Consider the following 25,104-nt stretch of genomic DNA (forward strand, 5'->3'; position numbering starts at 1 on the left):
TCAGGTACTTAACTCCTGGCAATTGCCTGATCAAGTCCCTGAAATTTTCTTGGCAACATTTCCAGAAGTGGTTCACCATTGCTATCTTCCTAGGGCTGAGAGACAGAGACAGACAGAGACAAAGAGAGAGACTATATACCAAACTGACTCTCCTTCCCTCTTAGACTTTAATATTCTGTTCTTTGTGAGAGTTAAAAATGCTCTTTGAACCTGAACTCCATTTCCAGTATTTGGGATCCTTACTTCTATAATTCTTCTGAATACGTGGGTGATTCACAAAGCCTAAGAGTTGCACAGCACCATCAGATCAATCCATCCTTTTGCTTGACTTGCTCAGAGAGATGCCGAGATACTCTTTTCATATATTTTTCTTTCTTCTTTCAATTGCATCCAATTCTCCGAGACTGCCTGAACAACCCCCGCAGTTTTCTTAGCAAAGTTTTTCAGAGTGGTTTGCCATTGCCTTCTTCTTAGGGCTGAGAGAAAGTGATTGGCCCATGGTTATCCAGCCCAAGATGGAACAAAAACTCATAGTCTACGGCAGTGGTGGGTTCCTCCCAGTTCGGCCCGGTTCTCCCGAGCCGGTAGCGGTGACGATATGATGTCACTGAACCGGTTCTGCCCCCCTGCACGCCCCGCACCCCCCACCTCCCCCCCACGTTATTCTTACCTTTTATTTGGCCCCAGCCCCAATTTATTGCTGCCTCCTGAGTCCCAGCTGATGGCTAGAGGGGAAAAAACTGTTTAAACTCTTGCCACTGGGCTTCAAAGGGCCGCCCTACAGCTGATCAGTGTTAAAAGAAAACAAATGAGTAGACCAGTGCCTACAAAAATAAATGGGTAGATCAGTGCCTGCAAAAATAAATGGGTAGATCAGTGCCTGCAAAAATAAATGGGTAGACCAGTGCCTGCAAAAATACATGAGTAGATCAGTGCCTGCAAAAATAAATGGGTAGATCGGTACAGCCTGGTACACCAGTACCTCTGCTAAATCCTAAATAATTGTCACATGACCATCAAGCCACGCCCACAAAATAAGCCACGCCCACAGAACCTGTAGTAAAAAAATTTAGAACCCACCCCTGATCTACAGGTTTCTTGCATGGGGCATTAACCACTACATCAATCTGGCCCTTTTCAAATGTTAAGAGAGTTGATTTGCTGGTTTGGCAAGCCTGCCACTTCTGTCAATTTCCCAGTGACGCTTGCATTTGTTTTGCAAAACTATTTCGTTTAAGGAAATCCAAATGGATCCTTGTTCCCCCTTTATTTTGTTTCCAGTGTAAACTGAAGATCTGGTCTCTGGAAAAGAGGAAGCCAATTATTTGCACATTCATTCAGGTCAGATGTTAGGCAGGAACAGGGAAGGAAGATAATGAAAATCATTCCTCATCTGACAAACCAGATTATTCTTTTTATAACACACCACCCAAAAATGTGTAGCTAGCTAGAATGAGTCAGCTGCCTAAGTACCTTGAGGGCAGCTAGTAGGAACAAGGGAACTGGAGGAGAGAGAGAAATGCACAGGACAACAGGGGGGACCCCATGCTTGTGAAGCTGGCTTTATGTAACGGGGAGGATGTTTTTTCCATTGCTAATGATCGAGTCCAATTCAATTTCAGGCCCAGGCAGCTTCCGGGTATGGATCTGGAAAAAATGACATGTCTTTCTTTTCTTTTCTTTTCTTTTCTTTTCTTTTCTTTTCTTTTCTTTTCTTTTCTTTTTTTCTTTTCTTTTCTTTTCTTTTCTTTTCTTTTCTTTTCTTTTCTTTTCCCAGTAACAAAATATCTTTTGTCAGCTCTGCAGTAGTTAAACCCTGCCTTTTTGTGAAAAGTTATGTGTTTGGCTTTCCTGGAGATTGTCAAGGTTGCCATGGTAGTGACCTTTTAAATACCAAGGAAAGTTCAAAGATTTGGCAGCCTGCCTTGCTATTTCTAGGTGGCTGCAAGGCAACTCCATAAAAGTTAGGAAGATATTTGGTGTTTTTTTTTTTCTATGTTTAGCATCACAGAAGGAGAATCCCTCCAAGTGTAACAATTGATCTTCCATTGGATCTCGTGTAACGCCAATGTCACCTAATAGAAGTGTGCTGACCCCCTCAGTTGGAAACAGCCTTTCTTGGAAATATCCCACAACTCTGCAGGATGTGTATTCTGCCGCTGGCACATTGTTTAATATGAATTTACTTTGTCCCACTGGTTTAAATCTCTTGGTTTTTTTGTCTTTTGTCCAGTTGCTAGGTCAATAATCGCTCAAGTGCCCTTCTGGTGGCCTTAAAAAACGTAAAACCGTTCTCTATTCCTTCTTATCTTTTGTGCAAGATACATCCAGTTCTTTCAGGCTTAATCTAGTGCTATCAGCAATTGACTGAATCTAATCAGCTAGCTGGTCTCCTTCTTCAACTCTAAGGCTACACCTAGGATTGCAAGTGGCATTTCCTAAGTCAAGGTTATGGCTAATTACACATTGGAAATAAATGCAGATAAAATGGTCTTCTGCAGGGTTTTTTGATTCCAGTTTAGTCCTTTAATGAATCGCTTAATCTTTCTCTATCCTTTAATCTTCCGTTTGAAACTATATCTCACCCCCTTTCCTTGCCTCATTGAGTTCATATATTCAAACGTACGTGTGATTTTAATACTGCATATGGAATTCAGGCATAGAAGGTGAGGAAAAATTTAGCACGTTTCATCTTCCTAATTGCATGAAGGCTCCCATAATACTTATTTGAAATAGAAATACAGGTAATAGAAATACTCAACTTACAACCACAACTGAACCCAAATTTATGATGTTATGTGATTTGTTTAATGAGTTTTGCCCCATTTTACAACCTTTTTGTCACATTTGTGAAGTGAATCAGTGCAGTTAAATTAGTAACATGGTTAAGTGAATCTGGTTTCCCTATTGACTTTGCTTGTCAGATGGCCACAAAAGGGGATCACAACCGCCATAAAAGTGAGTCAGTTGTCAAGCATATGAATGTAAATCATATGAGTGTGAGGATGTTACAATGGTCATAAGTGTGGAAAATAGTCATAGGTCACTTTTTTTAGTTGTTACTTTGAATAGTCACCAAACGAACTTTTATAAATCAAGGATTATCTGTATTATTGTTATTAATTCTTTTAGTGTACTATTATGTTTTGTATGTAGTTCAGGTGGACAACTCTTCTTACTCCCAGCAATGGAGACTGTAGTTCTGCTTAAACACCAAGCCAACCCTGAAGAGTACCAAGTTTGGGAAGGTTGAATTAATATATCTGACAGTAATTATATGGTTAATGTTGCTAATATTATTTAATGGTATTATTAACTGTATTTAAGTAAATTGATTCATAAACGTAAATTAAATTGAGCTTTTGCTCAATCTATGGGTATCCATGTGGAACACATGATGAAATATTTGTGATGAGGTCATCATGCAAATAACTGTCAGATATCAGGACTGAGGTATAAGAGGTGTTTATGTTATGACATCACCATGCACCTAATCATTCAGATATCTTTTGGGTCCTTGGTGGTCTCCAAGCTTGGTTGTTTTCTTGCAGACATTTCATTGCCAAACTAGGTAACATTATCAGTGCTAGAAGAGAGAGGGGTTTGTTCTCATTTTATATAATAGTGGCTTGCCCTGTCAGTGTTGGTGAGCGAGCCTTGGTGGTTTCTTGATTAGGCTATTACATATTGTTATTTGTCTGAGATGGTAATTCCTTGATTGGGGTATTGTTTACTTCTTAATTGTTGATCTAACATTAATCTTGGTATTAATCTCTGCTAAACTGGGTGTTGATTGGTGGTGGGGAAGTGTTTTGATCTTTTGGTTTCCTCTTTGGCTTTTTTAATTGTCTCTTTTGAATGGCATGTAGATGTTTATCTCTATGTGTCTGTTGATGGCTCATTTGTCTGAGTTCCAGGCTTCTAAGAATTGTCTAGGGGTTTTGGCCTTGGCCTTGGCCTTGGCCTATGGTGCTCACAGTTTCCCAGTTGAAAGTATGGTTTAGTCTGCATGTGTTGTGAAATTAAGGAGTTTTCATCCTATCTTCTGACTGCTAGTTGGTGTGCTCTGCTAGTCTTCTGCCCATTTGTCCTACCTCGTGACTGTTATAGTCCTTATGCTGTATGATGTAACTGATTCCTGTTTTTTTTTTTCTTCTGGGGTAACAGCGTCTTTTGGTTTACATAGGACATTTTGAGGGGCTTTAGTTGATTTGTGTGCTGCTGTGATGCCATGTGGTTGTTGGTTTCTGAGATAGTTTTGATGTATGGCAGTGTTATGTTTTTCACAGCTTGTGTTGGTTGCACTATATTGGGTTGAGTAGTCAGGCACGTTTTGATAAAGTTCATGGGTATTCATTTTGTTGGAAGATGTTGTGTAGACAATCTGTTTCCTTTTTCTGATGTTTAGGGTTGCTGCAGTATGTTTGTGCTTGTCTAAATAGTGTTCTTGCACAGCTTCCCTTGTGGGAAGTATTCAGACATCATTGCTATGAACCTTGTAGGCTATCCCCATTTTTGGGTGTTCGCCATTGTTACGCTACTAAGAGATTTATATATCTATCTATCTATACATATCATGTCAAAGTTAAGCCATCCAATAACCTCTGGATGATGTACTGTATAAAAGATCTAAAAGCATCAAGTTGCCTTTTCCTGCATTATGCATTGTAGTGCTTTAGGGCTATGCCTCCCCTCCCCTCCTCTCCTCCACCAAGAACAGAGCTGCCTAGCTCAGCTAGGATGCTTCCTTTCCTGATCTCCTTCAACCGTATACACCATATGACTCACAAAGCCTAAGAACTGCACAGCACCATCAAATCAATCCATCCTTTTGCTTGACTTGCTCAGAGCTGTGCTGAGATACCCTTTTCATATACATTTTTTTTTCTTCCTTCCTTCAAATGTATCCAATTATCAGACACTGCCTGGACAATCCCTGCAGTTTTCTTTGCAAGGTTTTTCAGAAGTGGTTTGCCTTTGTCTCCTTCCTAGGGCTGAAAGAAAGTGTAAACTCACCCAGCTGGCTTTTTGCCTAGAGCAAAACTAGAACACACTGTCTCCCAGTTTCTAGTCTGATGCTTTAACCACTACACCAAACTTGCTCTAGGCTTCTTCTTAATACTATTCAATAAGCCACTGTGAGATGAATAAGGGCAACACACTATAATTAAACACAGAGAGCTCCCATAACTGTGACACAGGTACTCTTTATTAAGAACTCAATGTCCCTCTTTAAGTCTAAAAGCCATACAATAATCTTATTACCACAGTTTATTTTCTTAACTAGTTTCCAAAGTGGAACTTCAGACAGAATGTAAATAATCATTAATCCTTTCCTCCACTTCTAGCCTGAGTTTAGAGCTTGGAAAACTCAGGAAAATGTTGCTATGAGCCTCCCAATGGATAAATATGCATAAGCAGCATATTCAAAACAGAGGCAAAAGAACAGCATGATGGTGTCCAATTATTTAGACAGAAAGACAATTATACCTCATCAATTCCAGGGTTTATTAGGTCTTAATTAATTAGGTAGTGTTTGGATACCATGGCTGTGTTGTGGAGTTAAAAATAATGATGTAAATACGTACAGGTAGTCCTCGACTTATAACCACCATTGAGCCCAAAATTTCTGTTGCTAAGTGAAACATTTGTTGAGTTTTGTCTCGTAACTGTTTCTCGCAACAGTTGTTAAGTGAATCACTGCAGTTGTTAAGTTAGTAGCATGGTTGTTAAGTGAATCTGGCTTCCCCATTGACTTTGGGTGTCAGAAAGTCAGAAAAGATGGTCACATTGATTCCGGGACACTGCAGCCGTCATAAATATCAATCAGTTGCAAAGCATCCTAATTTTAATCACGCGACCAAGAGGAGTGATTGCAACATTCGTAAGTGTGAAAAACGGTCATCAGTCACTTTTTTCAGTGCCGTTGTAACTTGGAACGGTCACTAAATGACCTGTTGTAAGTTGAGGACTACCTATATTATATTTTTAAATAACCTACTTTTCTTTCAGGATGTATCCCATGATGGCATACAAGTGATATCCAGGTACTCTGCCTTTCACTGGACAGGTTCAAGATCACTTAGCATTTATAGGGTGCATGCTGATCCATGTGGCTTGACTCCTTCTTAGATTCTGAGACTGTGCTTAGGAATAAGGATTGTGTTTGAGGAGTCTAGAGACATTAAAAGGATGGGTTCTTGCTCAAATTCCCTGCTCTTGGTTGGGTCCTCAGGGAAGCTATAATTAATGTCCACTTCAATACCAGTTTCAATCATCTTCAGTGTATTACCTGAGTTGTCCAGGGTGATCACAACAGGTTGTATTTGCATCGTGTAAGAAAAGGTCATCACCATCGAGATGTGGTGAAAATGTAAGAGGCAACCTAAGACTAATTCATGCAAGGAAATCACATTCTTGAACACTGAAGCAAGTATGGTAGTCCTACTCCAAATATTTAGATCCAGGCAAGCTCTAACAAGCATAAACTGTAAGTCTTAGTAGTTCACCACTGATTCAACAGTTGAAAAAATATCCTCTAATATCTTTTTCCTCAGAAGTTATTTTATTTCAGCCCAGCACCTCCACGTTCAGAGAAAGAGTATCAAAACCAAACTTAATGCTCCTCACTAACCAGACTTGAAAAGTCCACAAGTGTTTTTTTAAACCTTTTAACAAAATGAGAGTTAATTTTAAAAAGAGTTTTACCAGAGAATGACAATTTAACAATTTTAACAATTTTTATATGAGAACATTAAATGTTTTCATTTGTAAGAAACTTCCTCAAAAGCATATTCTGAACTTCAATAGCCATCATGCTTGGAAAGAGTGGGTGGAATATTATTTGTTTTCAGGTTTATGAACCTGACAGATTTGTGATTATCATATTTGCAACAGCCTTGACAGTTAAAAATGAAAGTTAATTTTAGAAGTCAAATTTCAGCATGTAAATTAAACTTTTAAGCAATACTAAAATGCTTCAGGGCCCAATCTTTCTTAAAATAGAGAAATATCTGTTTAAAGAAGCTGAGTTTTCAGCACCTATGAACTTCTACTCTAGATTCACTCATTAGGGAGCTGAAAATCAGAACATTATATACAGTTATTCTATATAGTTCATCATTATATACAGCTCATCACCACATTATGTAAGCTGAAAGCACCAAAGGTAGCTAGCATGGCTATAGCACACAAATACTGTAAGAATGAAGTCCAAAATGAAGAAGAAAACCAAGTGAATTCAAATGGGCTGTTTGAGAAATGACAGTTGTGCCCTTGTAGCAATTCATGCCCATCTCTTACTTAAAAGACTTTGTGTATTGATCATAGCTAATAAGAAGTATTAGCTATAATTAATATGCAAAGTGATTTCAAGGAAAGATCATGTCTGTCAGGTGGAACTTTGATGAGGAGAATAAATATACATACCGTGTTTCCCCAAAAATGAGATCCTGTCTTATATTTTTTTGAACCCTGAAATAAGCACTTGGCTTTATTGCCATGCACTCAAAAGCCCAATTGGGCTTATTATCAGGGGATGTCTTATTTTGGGGAAAACAGGGTATTTATTCAGCAATCTTATCAAACTTGATATCTCTCAGAGATGTTTGATCAACTTCCATAACTCCTTATCAGACTGGTATGGGCTGAATCAAGACAATAGTGCAGCACATTTTGCCAAAAAAGGAATTGGTCATTAAAAGAAGCAAAATGTGCACCTAAATTTGTGAAATTATGCATTTTGGATACCAACTGTAAAAGAAGAAGCTACTGTATATGTTAGGAAGAACTTTCCACAGAAAAGACATAGTATGTAAATTGCAAATGACAATAGAATGAAGTTTCTAGAAGATAGATAGACGAGAGATAACAGAAGAGATAGAGAGATGATAGATTAGATATAGATAGATGATAGACAGACAGATAGATTATAGATAGATAGATAGATAGATAGATAGATAGATAGATAGATAGAATAATGATGAAGAAGAAGAAGAGAAGAAGGAGGAGAGGAAGAAGAAGAAGAAGAAGAAGAAGAAGAAGAAGAAGAAGAAGAAGAAGAAGAAGAAGAAGAAGAAGAAGAAGAAGAAGAAGAAGAAGAGGAGGAGGAGGAGGAGGAGGAGGAGGAGGAGGAGGAGGAGGAGGAGGAGGAGGAGAGGAGGAGGGAAGAAGAGGAAGAGGAAGAGGAAGAGGAGGAAGAAGAAGAAGAAGGAGAAGGAGAAGAAGGAGAAGAAGAAGGAGAAGGAGAAAAGAGAGAAATATAGGGGGGAAAGAGAGAGAGAGATTCCTACTTGATCATCTCTCCCAGTTCCTTGAGCTGGATCAGAAGTTGTATAAGTTTGTCCAGATAGCCTTTCAGAGAGCTGAATGAAAGGGAGACATTCTCTCTAGTGTAACTTGTTTTTAATCAGAAAAAGGACCATTTAAATCCTCCACAAATGTGGAACTTAGGTTCCCAATAGGTACATGGGCAGAGATGATATAGCTAGCTAGCTAAGCCAAATTTTAATTGGTTTTACACACTGTGCAGTTTGTCCCTTTGTTTCTGGATTTTTCCATTATGTTTTGTGACAAAGAGCCTCATTTTCATTAGCATGCATGCCCACGTGAAGAGCTGCTTTATAAGCAGAACATTTCTCTCTCCCCTTACATGAATTTTGCTGGATTCAGTCATTGTTGACTCAACCTTTTGCACCATAATTAACACAAAGCAGGGTTAGGGTGAGGAAAAGAGGATCTTAGGTACAAACACAATAGAATGGAGTGTCAGCTTCCGTGACCTCTCCTGTAAAGTAAGAATCTTCAGGACCATGCATGGAAATGTTATTTAAAAGACTGCATTTAGTTTTTAAATTATTTTTATACTGCAGCTCTGCTCACAGGACCATAAGGAAATTTTTAAACATAATAATGAAAACCAAAAGGTGGAACCCACTATTAGCTTATCATAAACCATAATTAAATAAAAATAAAGATATTTTGCTACATACCAAATAATGAACAGAATGGCCTAATCTCTTTGTAGGCTCCTATCAAAAAGACCATGTGTTGTGTTCAATCTAGCTCGATGACGATGATAATGATGACGATGATGATGATACATTACAAATCCTTAGATACAAATAATAAATCACCATCTGGTGTCTTCCAGGTGTCCTGAACTACAATTTCTATAATTCCATCCAAGGCCAGCTTGGTGATCATCGTTTGGGGTCATTGTCATAAAAAATGTAGGTTCATATCAAAATAGGTGGTTTCATATAAGCTTGTCCATATTAGAATCTCAAACTGGGCCTGGAAGCAAATGTGTAACCAGTGTAACTAAGATGGGTATAATAATGTCTGCAGAATTTACAGTAGACAAACCTGCACTTGTTGAAGTTCTGGCTTCAATGACAGATGCATGCAGTGCATGTTGCAGACATCTGAATAAGTATTAACCATGGCATGAATCAGTGTAGCTAGATTAGTTTACTCAAGGATGTGATACAGTTGTCATTCAAGCCAAAATTGGGCCAAAGGACTTCTGACCATAGCTGCCACTTTCACTTCCAGGAGCAATGCCTGTTATAGAACACTTGAATTTCATACTCACATTTTCAGAAATGCAAAAAAACTGAGTCCCAGACCCAGACTTAGGCTGCCTATAGTTCAGCAGAATTTTTGCCTTTTCAAGACTGAGGAAATTCTCCTGGCCTACATTTCCATTGCTATCTTTAAGTTCTCACATCATAAAATCTTATCTTGGTTGGCTTTGGTTTATCATTTGTATGAATCCATCTACTGTGGCATGTAAAGCATGATTTTTGATTTAGCACTATATATGAATTCAGTCATAGTTGCTTATTCAAGAATGTATGATAAATGTAAAACATGAATGAGGAGACAATGAGCCCAGCCAAATTTTCCACCGCTATTTGTCATCAATTGAAAATAAGACTGAAAACACTGCCTAATGATAAAATTTTATTCAATCCTTGGAATAATATCTCTCTTGCCTTCTTGTTGCTGATTTTTAAAAAAACCAAGAGAACTAAAACAGATGTTTGAGGTATGCAGCCATGCTGTAGGCCAATAGCCCAAGAGATCAACCACCATCTGGACTGGCTATTAAAAGGACAGTATAAATGCAAAAGGCTATTTTAGTTCCATTGGAACTAATTATATAAAATAAATAGCTTTTTGTGGAAACCAAAATTATTGTGTCTACTGTAAATCATAACAACGGTTAGAGATTTTATTATTTAAATTGGACATTAGAGGGGACTAAAGATTCCAGGCATAATTTAAAAAATGCTTTTGGTTTTTATTAGGATTGGGATTTAGGAAATGACATAAAACACTATAACTTTTGAAATATTTGAAAGAAGAAATATTTGAGGAAGGGGGCCAGAAATGAGTAGCCACAATATGAACAATATTAGTAATGAAGTCCGCTACTTTGGATAGACTATGTCTAAAGGATATTAATGAAGAAATAATAGATATGAAAAAAATCTTCCTTGATGAAGAAATAATAGAATCAGAAATATTGAATTTAAAAAGTGTGGATTACAAGACAGAGAAGACAATTAAACTGAGAATGCAAGTGACAGAGCAAGAGAATGGTCTGAATAAGGACTCTTTACTGAACATCCTAAAAAAAAAGCTGGTTGAAGTTTTAAAAATTAAAGGGGAAATACAAAAGATAAACCAAGTCAATTTCCTGGATAATGTGTTTTTACTGGATTTACAAAAGAGGCTTGTTGGTCTCAAAGAAGCCTTTGTGATGGGACAAAGAATGGAAGAGAGATCAAAATCCTACAATATTTGAATGAATTAAAGAGTAAGATTTTTAGAAGTAAAGGAAATATAAAGATAATTCATTTGATCAAGGTTGGACATATTTTTATGATATGAAAATCATGCATCTTATGGATTTCCTTATGGATAAGGGATGGGTTATGGGGAAAAAAATCTCTATTTATAACTTTAATGAGGGTGACGACCTAGCAAATTTGTTTATACTGTTGTGATAAAGTTTGGAAGTCACTATGTTTCTTTTCTTTTTCTTCATCTCATTCTTTCTGGGGTTTTTTTTTTTCTTTTTTAAAAAAATTGCTTTCACTTTTTCACCTTTTACTCTCTTTTTACTTTCCTTTCTCTCTGAGTTTAGTTTTAGTTTTTGTTACGAAACTGTAATTAAATGTTCAAATACATAGGGGAAAAACAAGTTATAGATAGATAGATTTGCACAGCATTGCTGCTACTTTTCCCTTGCCTTATTTATTTATTTATTTATTTATTTATTTATTGGTTCGATTTATATGCCGCCCTTCTCCGGAGACTCAGGGCAGCTTACAATGTGTTAAGCAATAGCCTTCATACTTTTGTATATACCTGCTTGGTACCGCTTTCGGCCCCCCTAAGCAGTGTTCTTTTTATACAAAGTCAGCTTATTGCCCCCACAATCCGGGTCCTCATTTTACCTACCTTGGAAGGATGGAAGGCTGAGTCAACCTTGAGCCTGGTGAGATTTGAACTTGCACTAATTGCAGGCAGCTGGCAGCTAAGTGCTACTTAACAGCACTTTAGTCTGCTGCGCCACCAAGGCTCCTAAAGGAAACCCAACTCCTTAAAGGAAACTCAAATTTGTTCTCTCCAGAATGGATGCTTAGGCATTTACTTGTGTTTTCTATTAAAGCTCTAGTAGGAGGGAGAAACTAGATGTTTTAATTTCTTAGAAAAACCCTCAGATCCTGCATCTGCTTACTGACACAAGTATGCAAGAAATATGCAAAATCGCTCCTATGTTCAGAAGATATTATGAAGATCCCATATTACTTCAGAAGCTTAGCTCTCGGGTTTATTTTTCTGAAATGTTTGTCTGGAAATCCCAAGCTGGCTCCTTTGCAGGAGAATTTACATCCTATGGTGAAAAAGTATATTCATGGGATGCCAAAATGAAACAGTTGGCCTTCTGACAGCTCATGTAACAAGAGGAGTCTGCATATAGATCTGGTTGCCATTCCACCATCTAGTTAGGTAAGATCTTTGGGGGACCATCTGCACCATCTTTGTGAAGGATAAATGATTCAGCAATGCAAGATGGAACTTAGCTGGCTTCCTGTGAGCTGCTCCTAGAAGATTTATGAGTTTGCTGAGGGACCACATGTAAAACACAATCCCGAGTCCTGCTCATTAACAGCATGTAACACTTTCCAGACTGTGTAAGGTGGCCCCCAATACACCGCAAAAATGTTGCTACAATAGCCAAAGTGCTAAATTGATGCATGAACCTTTTCCTACAACAATTTTAGTGCTTGCCCATTTCTGATGCTGGTTGTAAGGATCCCCAAACAGTTGAGAGCTAGGCTGCTTGTAAGATTTTTTTTTTCTAGGTGAAGGTACAACCATCCTTTAAGATAAGTTGCAGAGCTTCTCTTTTGTGGGCCAGGACCTGCTGCTCTGAATGCTTTGCTCCTTTTTTTTAAGTCATCCATTCATGAAAGTTGGGCAGGTAAAGAAAAGAAGAATGAATAAAAATGGGGAGGCTTTGGAAGGGCAGTTGCTTTATCATCTGTTAAAAATATGTTTACTAAAAAAAAAAACTTGTAGTGGCCCAAGGGCTCTCTTGTAGCATCTTTCAAAGAATCATTAAAAGAGCATTCATCCTTGTGTTCCTTGATCTCTCACTACCATCAACCAAAGACTGTGGTTAGGGGACACTGACTTATGATAGTTCTTCTCATTGTGGCCAGTTTCAGTCAATGTTGACTGGCGAAGAGATCATTTACTCGGTCTCTCTTCTGTGGGGTGCCACAGGGTCCTACTCAGTGGTGGGCTTCAAAACTTTTTACTACCGGTTCTGTAGGTGTGGCTTGGTGGGCGTGGCATGACTTGGTGGGCGTGGCTTGGGCATGGCAGGGGAAGGATACTGTAAAATCTCCATTCCCACTCCACTCCAGGGGAAGGATACTGTAAAATCTCCATTCCCACCCCACTCCAGGGGAAGGTTATTGCAAAATCCCCATTTCCTCCCTATCAGCTGGGACTTGGGAGGCAGAGAATAGATGGGGGTGGGGCCAGTCAGAATGTTTACTACCGGTTCTCCGAACTACTCAAAATTTCTGCTACCGGTTCTCCAGAACCTGCTGAAACCCACTTCTGGTCTTCCCATTTTCATTCAACTCCTATATGAAACCACTAGGTGAAATCATCTGCCAGTTTGGGCTTCTATATAATTGGTATACTGATGATACCTAAGTAAATCTTTCAACCCTGGGCCGACTAAGTGAGGCTGTTGAGCGAGTGACTATGGTTGTTTGAGCCATCTAGATCTGGGGATGTTCCAAATTTAACTTGGCTCCAGAATTCTGGAGCTGAAGTCCACAGGTCATAAAGTTGCCATAGTTGCCCAACCCTGGTATAGATTATCTTTGTCTTGCTTTCCAGCTCTAAAATTTTATGATTCTTCGTTTTTATTGTTCCATGATTAACAGCAATGAGAAAGAAAGCATGGCCTGTCAGAATTTCCTGCACCGAGAGTAAAGATCGTCTCCTTCTTGACCTGCAATCTATCAGTAACTAAAAATACCTCTATTAAATGTGCTTCAGGCTGCTAAATTTCACCTTCTGATTGCTGGTCTTGGTCATTTGTCAGACTCAATGCTTTTAGAGGGTTGTTAATTTATTTTATAATGTAGCTTTAATAGATTTATACTTTTTGTCTCCAGCATTCAATGTCTTCTTGTTATTATTATAAATAATAATGAAATAAGGATGGTGATGATAATAAAGATGATGATAAAGATGATAATAAATAAGGAGATCAGGCTTGGTACAGTAATAGCCATATTGTTGAAAAATAAAATTCCCCTACTGCAAGAGGCAGTCCATCTATTTGTTTCACCTTTTCTATTTGTTTCCTTTCTGTTGTCTATTGTCCTTTCTATTTGTTTCATCTTACAACCTTATGCTTAGAGAGGGCAGGCTACAGCATCAATGCATGGAAAAGTTGGTGCAATAGGAAAGAGGAAATCTGGCCAGAGAATTTCAGAGAGCAACCAGGCAGATCCACACAATGTTCTTGGCTTTCACAAAAAAAAGCACCATTACTGATTGCCTCATATACTTAATGGCTCTGACATAACCAATAAGACATTTAAAAACCTATCCTTCCCCCATGTTACTTTTTAACAGTCAAGTTAGCTAAGGTTCATAACTCCACTGTAGAAACGTATGATCCCTAAGTAGTACCCTGAGAGGCAGCCAGCAAAGAAGTCTCCCTATAGTTTCATACAACCTGTATAACAGATCTCTCATCTCTAGAGATTTGTAAGAAAGGAATGGACAATTACCTCTAGAAATGTGTTTTGCTTTCTCTGCACATTGCAGTATCTTGGATGATTGACTGATTCCCAGTGACTCTGGTCCATTCCAATTGCAAAATTCTACAATTTCTACAAATTTTGAAACTCAATAGTAGGTGGCAATATCCATAGTATACCTGGTTTATGCTTGGATGGGAGGTCTGAAGAAAACACTGAATTTTTAGGCTTCAGAAGAAAGCAATGGGAAACCACTTCTATAGAGTTGCCAAAGAAAACACTTCATGGTTGTATCTTGGAATCACCAAGAATAATGATAATTCCTCTCTTTAAAACTTTAAAAGATTGTGATATTTTATTCATCCTTTTAGAGGACACAAATACCTGCAACTTCTCAAACATCTGCAGAGGGTATTTATCTCAATAGAAAAGCTAGAGAGAAACATGCCACAATACTGTACTAATTTTCTGAGTTTCAAGCACAAGCTTTTCTCTGTCAATTATATGTGAGTTGAAATAGCAACTTTTGAAATGTGGGCATTTGTTGTACAGGAGGGTGAACTATTGCAAGTAACTTGTAATAATATAGTTTAATATACAATGTGTTCCATAAATGACTGAATGGACTCTGCCTAATTTGAATGCCTCTTGCAATTAAGTGCCCTCCTAAGTACTTAGATTGCCCATTTGTGCCTTCTACCTAAACTTCTGACTGGGGGAAAACTTGAACCATAATTTGTTGAATAGATTGAGACCAGCTGGACTTAAATAGCATGCTAAGCCAAAACCAAACAAACCACATTTTGCTTGAGCACACAGCATGTGATCCCTGCAGCCTTCAGTCTTCTGAGAGAGTGATCCAAAAAGCAGAAATACAGGCTGCCTTCAGCCAACACCAAGCTAATATTGCCAGGCATAGTAGAGAGCGATGCATTCTAATTTAGGGATACAAAGAGGCAGAGCCAGCAAATGAAGGTGGCATGTTGTGTACAAAACCGTAAGAGTGCCATCTCGTGTTCAACAAGCTGAGAAGTAGCTGCAACAGCTCAGATGGTTTTTTCCCTTGTATCCTTTTCTTTTGTTGCCCACAGAATCTCATTTCTTTTGCACTAGTACCAACAACACACTTATACAAAGGCAAGGTGAAAGAAAGGTTTCAGTCCATTGGTGGCTTACTGGCAATTTTAAGGTGAGCACCTGATATTTAGTCAAAGGATCAGGAATTGTCAGCCTTACAAGGTAGACCAGACCAAGAAACAGATGCTACATAGATCTAAAACTATCTTTATTAAGATTGGCTATAAACCTTCCAATCTGAATATGCTTCTCCTCCTTCCTCTTTTATATTCATGTGAAATAGGGGCAGGGGCATCTGGTTGTTTTTGTAACCCTTCCCCCACCCCCACCCCAGTGCCTGGGCTTTTGCAATGTTTATCTGCCCATTGCCTTGGTAATAGATCTTCCAACTTTCTATCAAAGTCTTCTTCTTTACTTTATAATTGAATCAACAGGATCTTAGCTGGTTTTTACTATATTTAGATATTTAGAATTGCCAATAATTTAATATGGAGTATTTAAGACAACACACCTGCTTGCTTCATAATTTGGGGAGAAATATTTAATACAGATTTATTATTTTTTTAAAAAAAGCAAAATTGGGCAGCCTACTTTTGTCCTAACAAAACTGTAAATTTAATTGGCGGGGGAGGCTATTCTGTGAGAAAGGCAGTTGTACAGATACTATTTCTAAAATTCAAAGGAACATATTACTATCATTGTTTATAGACTGCTTCCCATTTCTTTATAATATTTAGTAAAATTGCATACCAAATTTAATGCGATGAAGGACGAAAGCCAAAGCAAAATGAAAAGTATTCTTACAGAAAGAACACCTGGATCATTAGAAGTTGGTAATCATATTTCCCTTGAATATTTGAGCAATCCTTCACATAGGTTTAATGGTGATTAGTTTTAATTTGATTTGTGTACCTATTTTTGTAAACACTAGTATATGTATGTAAGTGGGGTAAGAGAGAGAGAGAGAGAGATCATATTAAGTCAATTCTCAGAGGCATTTGGCTGGTAAACCAAATGTAGACATGGTATGTCATTCAGAAATTATAGTGCCCCATATAGAAAACACAGAAATTACCAAGTAAGATTATGGTATGCACTTGGAAATGGCTAAACTGCTCAGTTTGATGAGGAGAAAAAAAAACAATGTAGGGTTTTTTTTGTTTTTTTTTACAAGAGTGGAATCCTTTTATGGAGTTTTTGTTCAAAGAAGAAAAGATGAAATCGATGATTTATGGATTTGGGGATTAAAAGGGTCAAAGAAGGGGAATAAGATGGCATTTCTTTCTTGATAGAAAGGCAGAAGTCATAAGTCTGTTTTCTTTTTCCTACTTTCTATTTTTTAAAAAAATATTTTAATTTATATACAGAGTGGTGTGATTGAAGCTTCGCTATTTTTATGTCCTACCAATATGCAGTGCAAGTTCAAAACCAGAGGTATTATATAAATTAGGCAACAAATGGTCCCAACAATCCATCAAGTAAGCCAGGGGTGGGTTTTACTTACCTTTACTACCGGTTCGCAACGGGGCCGTGTGTGCTTCTACGCATGCACAGAAGCTTCTGCACATGTGCAGAAGCTTCCTGATGATGTCAGGGTCAGTGGGCGGAGCCTCCAGCTGGTTTTGCTACCGGTTCTATAGAACTAGTCCGAACCGGGGGCAACCCACCACTGAAGTAAGCCCTTCAAAATGAAAAATACCTGAATAGGTAATAATGAGGGCATATTAATTTATCTTCAAAAAGTTGCACTATTTTAAGAGCAAAAATACTAATAGTCATAATAATGCCAATAAGATATAGAGATAAGATAGCGATTCTTAAACTTTGCAGTGCCACAAACCACAAAAATTTGTAACTGATATTCTTCCCTACCTTGATATCACAAATTCACGTATCTCCCCGAAATTATTCTATTTAAAGTTAAACCAAAAATGTGGTTTGGAATGTGAGACTAACAAGAAAAACCTTCCATAAAAATAATTTGCTTAGAGCTGGCTAGCATTTCTTGATCAGAAAAGGTCAAATTACATGGTCTGGATGAGTTTACTTGCCAAACTGAAAAAGGATGATGAATGTGTATTTAGAAAGACTCCTCCCCCCTTATTTTACTTCTCCCTTTCTCTTTTTGACATTGTGAAAGTGGTACATGGATAATTTCAGCAATGTGAAGCAATGTTTTCCTAATTAACAGGCACTGGCTGCAGTCCTAATTATATCAGCTCCACTTCTCCTTAGAAGTGAGTTGATCTAATGCAGCTTGAATCTCTAAATAGGCATATTTGTACTCTACAAAAATCTGGGGGGAACATTCATTTATTAACTTCAATTATGCATATCAATTTGTTTTGATACACACATTTCTCTCTGTGTTGATACTTGTTTCGGTGCTTAACTTCTGTACTTTCAATATATTTAGAACTAAGATATAAACGAATGCCTTGCCTAGAGAAGCTGGTTGCCGCAAAGCCTGGTGTGGTCCCATTAAGGGCTTTGATTTAGCCTGTGTACACCAAGCCCGATCCCTGTCAGATGCGCTCCAGGTTTTCCTGGCTGTTCTCATCCTAGTCAAACACTTAATTACTATACCTCCCCCACACGTTGCCCAACAAACCATGTCATAATGGGCAGACTTAGCCTAAAAGATACTGCTTAAGATGGCTCTGGAGCCCTTTAGAGTTGAAGGGCTGAAGTCTGTTCAGCGTGTACCAGGCTGTGCACCTCCCAGTTTCCAGGTATTCCTTAAATACAGGGTAGTTATCGCAGGCAAGACTCAGCTGCTTTCAAGGACTGCTGACAAGATTTCTAGCTGTGCCCCACCTACCCACTTTTAATCTTAAAAATTTTTGAAAATTGTATCTACAAACTAAAAGTACAATCTAAGAAGAAGAAAAACGACCTTATGTTTTATACTTACCAATAGTCACTAGTTTACCAATAAACTCACTATTATTATAAACAATACAGTATGTTAGCAATAGCACTTGGACTTAGATACTGCTTCACAGCATTCTCTAAGCAGTTTACAGAGCATCTTGCCCCCAACAATCTGGGTCTTCATTCTACCAACCTTGGAAAGATGGAAGGTTGAGTCAGCCTTGAGCCAGTCAGGATCAAACTCTTGACAGTGGGCAGAGTTGGCCTGCAATACTGCGTTCTAACTATTGCACCACCAGGGCTCTTCATAATATTATTGTAAGATGTCATAGAATCCTTGTCATAGTAGTTGCCAAAGTAACCTATTGCTGCACTCTTTTATTAGTGGAAAGTAATGCCATTTCCAAAACAGATAGATTGCACATTTTCAACAATACCTTCACAACTGGAATAGTATTAGTTTTCCAGTTTCTTCTTTTAGCCACCCCTCATGCTCGATATAACCGTAATTGATAAATAGTCAAAAGTATGTATACATTTCCTAATTTTGTATACATGATGAGGGCTAGCTGCAAGAAGGGTGGTGGAAGCTGAATGAAATGCTGATTCAGAATGTGGTAGTTGTAAAAAGAAAAAAAAAGACAAATTACATCCTGCAATTATCTTGTATTAAGAGAGAGATCAAAAATAAATTGCTAATACTGTAACTTGTAAGACTATTTTGGCTGCTGTACCTCAGCCCTGGATATTGTAGCTTGGAAAATATGCCAAAAATGATGTAAGGAATGAGATCTGCCTTGCAAGAAAGAATATGTGGTTAAACATTTTTAGCTTTGAACACAACTTGGGCTGGATAACAGAGATATTTACAAAACAATTGCATAGCAGGGATAAATTACAAACCCTTGCATATCTTCCTCTCTGTTGGGGTCAAATTCAGTTGGAGGATTTTATAAGGGTAGAAAAAAGATGGCTGTAGGGAAACAGCAGGCCTGACCTCCTCTCTTCAAACTGAGCCTCTGGGACTTGTGGCCCTACAAATGTTCCGGAACTGAATCTCCCAGTATAGCCCACCATCAACCATGCTGGCTGGGCTGCTGGGATCTGTAGTTAGCTCAACATCATCTAAAAGGGTGCTCCAGAAGATGCTAGTGATTTTAAATTATAGTCCATTTTTTAAAAATTAAATGCATTGTGTCATATCTCACAATCTTCATACCTCAGTCAACAGAGAAAAGAAAAAATGTATTTTATTTCCAAATGCCCAACATTTTAATTTCAAAAGAAGTCAAGCTCCTGAACAGATGAAATTAAATCAAGAAATCAGAACTTACTTTCAGTTCTTAGGCTTGAACTGCTAGTGTTTAAGGTGGGTTTCGGTGCCAATGCTTTATCAGTGAGCATTAAAAATGTTGAAAGAAACACCCAGTGTTACTGATTTTTCCATTCCAGCTTCATCCTTTAGGAAAATCCTATTCATTTTTAGCTCAATAATCATATTTAATATTTTGCACATATGCAAGAAAAAAAGTGGGAATTGAAAACAAAGGCAATGATACTTTAAAAAAAAAACAATGCTGAAGTGCCTTTAAGAATGAGAAAAAATTGGGGGAACAAGCGTAATTATTTAAAAAGTCATGAATAGTGAAAATGTTATCTGGAAACAAAGTAAATGCTTTGTTATAATTCAGTATTCAGGAAGTCAATGGCTACACTAAATTTAGTGTAAATCTAACATTACTATTCAGATTTTATACCAGTTATTATGCAGACATCTTTACTATTTTTATAGATTCAAATGCAAGTTTTCTAAAAACATATATGCATATTTTATAATAATTTATTATAAAATTTTGTGCAAATACATGAAGCATAAATCTGACATGGGATCTATTTAGCTATAAAATCTGTTCTTACTCAGCTTCTTCTTGGCAAAATTTCATACTGGTTATCCAGAATTACAATTTTAGAGAATTAAAGAAATAAACTTGAACCTATTTTCCAACTCTTTATAAAAATACTTCATTGCCTAGGGCTGTGATGGTGAACCTATGGCACGCGTGCCCAAGGTGGCATGCAGAGCCATCTTTCCGGGCATGCAAGCTGTCGCTCAATTCACCTGCAGCTGTGCATTCAGGTGCATCCTAGGTGGTGTTTGGGCCTCTGGGGCGCATGTGCGCAATTCAGGGGACCCAGCTGGTCTTCGGAGCTCTCCTGCGCATGTGTGCATTTGCGCTTGTGCGCAAGAGTACTTGCACACTGCACCTGCATGCGTAGACAGTGTTTGCGTGCATGTATTGCACATGCATTTGCAAAAAGTGCTATTGCATGTGAAGCACATGGGGGGAGCCGTGCAAAACCTGTGCACATGTGCAGATGGTGCAATTGTGCATGCAGTGCATGGGGAGAGCCGCGCAAAAGCTGCATGCATGTAGATGGTGTGGTTGCACATGGAACGCGCGGAGGGCATGCACGGAAGTTGTGTGCATGCGGAGATGGTGCGGTTGCATGCATAGTGCACATGGGAGCCGAATGTTAGCGGATAGCACGCACGCAAAGCGCATACCTGTTCAGCACTCGGTGAGAAAAAGGTTCGCCACCACTGGCCTAGAGACTTTGCTTTAAGAATACCATTTTTCCCTGAAGGGGGAAGTAGGTGGCAAATAGTCACTTTCTTCACTAGCATATTTCATTTTGAGCATAGCAAGCAATGGTGGTGGGTTTCTACCGGTTTGCACCAGTTCAGGTGAACCGGTAGTGGTAATTTGGTCTGGGTCGCCGAACCGGTAGCGACTGCTTGCTGGCCATGTCTCTGAACTGGTTGCCTGGTCGCTGCTTGCTCGCCCCGCCCACCCTCTCGATGCTCGCTCACCCTGCCTAACACTTGTACATCCTGCCACCCCGCCCCACCCACTCACTCACTTCTACTGTATGAATCCTCGCTTGCAGCTTGCCTGCCTGAAGCGCTGCGCCCCAACTGAGTGGCTCTGATCTGCCTGCCAGGTAAACCTGCGAGCTAGCTAGCTGCCCCTGCCCAACACCACCCCAGCCTGCCTCCCCTACTCCCTTCTCCGTGGTCCGCAGCCCTGCCATGCTTCCCTGCCTTCCACGTAGCCTTCCCAGTGGTCCCCATGGCCAGGCCTACTTGCGAAAGCCTCCCCTACTCCCTTCCCTGCGGCCCAGAGCCTTCCCGGTGTCCCTGTGGCCAGCTTCCAAAGGCAGGCAAGAGGGCCTGGCCACGGGGACCACCGGGAAGACTGCGTGGAAGGCAGGCAAGCATGTCAGGGCCGCCCAGCCGTGGGGAAGGGAACTAGCAGTCTACTCCCTTCCCTGTGGCCCTACCATGCTTGCTTGCCTTCCATGCGGCCTTCCCAGCGGTCCCCCATGCCTGCTTGCCTTCCGAGGCTGGGTCACACATCCAGCCCATAATGGGAGATGCGCTGCTTCCAGCCTGGCTGGTGGGCAGGGGGCCCTTCGGGGAGACACAGCCTCTGCGCTGGGGCTGAGAGGGGCGGTGCCGGCAGTGGTGCTGCGCGAGGGCAGGTGGATGTCCCAGGGCTGCTGCACATCCTCCTTCTCGGCCTTAACATGTGTGAGCAAACACGCACACCATGAGGTGTGTGCACCATGAGGTGTGTGTGACTGTGCGTGTTTGCTCTGTGATACCAGGCCAAGGAGGAGAAGACTTGGTTGAACTTTGGAAGAACTTTGCTCAAGACTTCTTGTATATTCAGAGGCCTACACCTCTCCCAATGATGAGTTTGGTGGTGATCTAAGGAAATCTCTTCCAGCTCTTCAGGATCAACTTTAAGAATGCCGAGAAGCCAAGAGCAAAAGTAGCGGCGGCGGGGGTAACAGGTGTGTGTGTGTGTGTGTGTGTGTGTGTGTGTGTGTGTGTGTGTGGGTGTCCCTCTGCAAGGAGTGTGAAGGGAGGCAGACACCACGGCTCTGAGGAAAAGAGGTGTTGTGACTCCGACTCCCAAGCCTGTCCTCATGGAGGAAGAGGACTCAGAAGGTGAGAGGGAGGAACTGACAAGGCCTCCCTCTCCAGGACCCTCCTCTCTGGCAATCCGAGGTTCCATCTGAAAGCCAGGAGGAAGGCATTTCGGAGCACCCATTGATAAAGAGTGATAATGATGAATCCTGGCTTGATCCCAGGCAGCGTCGGAGAGAGAAGCGTGTGCAGCAAAGGAAGAGGGGTGGGAGGGCCAGGGATTGAGTTGAGTCACTGAGCCATGTCCCACAAGGGATAAAAGGGGGCATGATTGCTCGCCAGGCTTTGTGACAGACAAAAGTTTAAACTCTAAAGAGTCACATCGTGAATCCTGCACTTCGGCTCAGATATCTTTTGGACTGAACTTTTGTGGATAATTTGTCGCTTTGGAAACGGACTGCAGATAAGGCCTTTCCTGCTTTTTGGGAGTACTAATTGGACTTGGCAGGAGCTTTACAGTTAGCTGCCAGAACTCTCGTCTGCCAGGAATTCTGGTCTGTTTATACAATAAATTATTGGCAGGCGTGTTTGATATTGCATTTGTCTGTGTGAGGATGGGGGACAGAACAAGAGGAGGCACTGGCGATCAACGAGAGCAAAAGTAACAGCAGCGGCGGCAAAAGGGGCGTGTGTCCCCCGCCCCTCCGCAAGGACTTGGAGGCAGACATCGCATCTCTGATGAAAAGAGGCAGCGAAACCCTGGCTGTCACCCAGGAGGGGACCGTGGAGGGACAAATCACATGCCCGTCGCCCTTGCTACTTTTGCTCCCGGCTTCTTGACACGGTGTCTGCCTCCCTTTACACTCCTTGCGCACACTGGGAGCGCCAAACTGGAGCGGGAAAGCGTGCACGGGAGCAAGAGTGCACGAAGTTGGCCACTGTGGGGCGAGCGCCTTGGTTTTCCCTCTTGCTTCTCACAGTCGCCCTGAGCTGAGCCAGTGCGGTTCTTTACTTGGGCAGTCCCAAGTGACCACACCAGCAACAAGCAGCGCCGCAACAAGGTATAATATGATTTGGCGGCGCAGAAATTGTTCCGTAAAAAATAGTGTATCTCCGAGGGGCTTCTGGCAAAAAAAAAAAAAACACCCCAAAACAAAACCCAGACTTGCAGCAACAGTTTGGAGCTTGTTAAACATTCCTCCGCCCCAGCCATGTGTTTTCCAGTCCGGGCTGCTCAGCAGGCAGGCTTAGTAGCAGACTCGGCAGGCAGGCTTTTATTTTGTCAGCCGAAGGGGTGGGGAGGTACGTAGGAAATCGCCCTGTCTCTGCAGCATCAGTCATGTGACTGAGTGGGCATGGCCAACTCAATGTCACTCACAGCAAGGTGCCGCCCCACCTTGCCGTGACGTTGAGTTGGCCACACCCTCAGTCACACGACCCCACCAAGCCATACCCACCAAACCACGCCCACAGAACCAGCAGTATGAAAATTTGAATCCCACCACTGATAGCAAGGATTACTGCATTAACTTGATTGTCATAGATAATTTGCCAGAAACAATAATTCCTTTTGAGACTGGGTAGAAAGAAGAACTTTTTTTTGAAAATTATTGTATTCTTTCTCAGAATCCTATCACAAAATAAGCATTCAAAGCCTTATACTTTTTTCCCAGGCATCACAGAGTCAAAACTTATGGAAGTTACTAGAATGCAGTAATGGTAAGCATACGGAAAGATGTTTTATCTCTTTGATAAATTAACAGCAATCTGATTTGCAATGGTAGAGCTAAAACCACTTCTCACAGTTATAGATTATCTATTTTTGAACATATTTCTGAAGTAGGCTATCTTACCATCAGCTTAGGTGGTAAGAAACTATAATCTACAAAGAGCGAGATAACTTTTGTGGTTAGAAGAGGCTAATAACTTTAAAACCAAGCATCCGTGCTTTAATCTACTAGTCTTTTCAAAGTCTACCCAATCCAAAAATACACAATATTCTAGTGGCCTGAGTTAGTACCCTTCACATTCCTTTAGAAAGCAAAACCACAAAGGATTGGAAATGATAAAGTGCACAGGGGTGTGTCACATTCATGAGAGTGCTACAATATACTAGTTTTTAAAGAAAAGATTGGAAGCTTTTCTTTAAAAATCAGTACTAAGTCTTGTTTACAACTTATATTGATTTTAAACTGTCCCCACCCTTTGCCACCAAAATGACAAGAAACAATGGTGATAACTTTTGGCAAATGTGATCAGAGGGCCCTAGACAAGGGAGGAAAACTGGGAGTCCTATGTGACTTAAGGATCCCCATCTCTGACCTAAGCAATGCAAATCAACTTGCACAAACTTCTGAGTCATCAAATTCATGAGAAAGCTTTAGATAAATAACTCTCAACTTTATCTGTTACAGGCTTGTTCTGAGGAGGCTTCCTGGAAAAAAGACAAAATACAAATAATTATAAACCATAGATGACTGGTTCATTTGTTAATTAAAATATATCCTATGAATAAAAAAAGAATTAAGTGTCATGGGCTTTCAAGTAAGTTATATCTTTATTTACATTTATAGTTCATGTAAGGAAATTACGTGCTAATAAAAGTTTGGAAAATTTCAAAGATGACTTTAGAATCTCTTTTCCCACCCCACCCTATTCCTTTCAACTTGAAAACATGTTTATTTCTGTCCTTTTTCAACATTAAAATTAGGACAATTTCACTGTTTCAAATTTGGTTTAGGTAAATTTGGAGTTGTGAAGAAGTTTCTCCAGTCCCAGAAAGTCTTATGTTCTTTAATACATGACATGTATTATTTTAATTTTTAAAAAGTTATTTTTCCCATGTATAAATTACATATAAATTATAAATGTTGCTGACCAGAGATATAAGAAACACACCAAAACAAGAAT

General features: G+C 39.9%; 1 long non-coding RNA gene across 1 annotated transcript in view; it reads left to right on the forward strand.

Moving 5' to 3' along the window:
* Nucleotides 1–24,672, forward strand: part of LOC139310496 (uncharacterized) — a 49,104-nt gene extending 24,432 nt beyond the window's left edge. The window contains exons 2-3 of the long non-coding RNA XR_011599890.1: nt 23,868–23,913; nt 24,609–24,672. This is a non-coding gene — a long non-coding RNA (uncharacterized lncRNA). The remainder of the gene's footprint in view (nt 1–23,867; nt 23,914–24,608) is intronic.
* The last annotated feature ends 432 nt before the right edge of the window (nt 24,673–25,104 follow it).

The sequence above is a fragment of the Pituophis catenifer genome, unplaced genomic scaffold (genome assembly GCF_029215685.1).
Source record: "Pituophis catenifer annectens isolate HBS135680 unplaced genomic scaffold, rPitCat1.0.hap2 SCAF_2, whole genome shotgun sequence".
Taxonomy (NCBI): Eukaryota; Metazoa; Chordata; class Lepidosauria; order Squamata; family Colubridae; genus Pituophis; species Pituophis catenifer.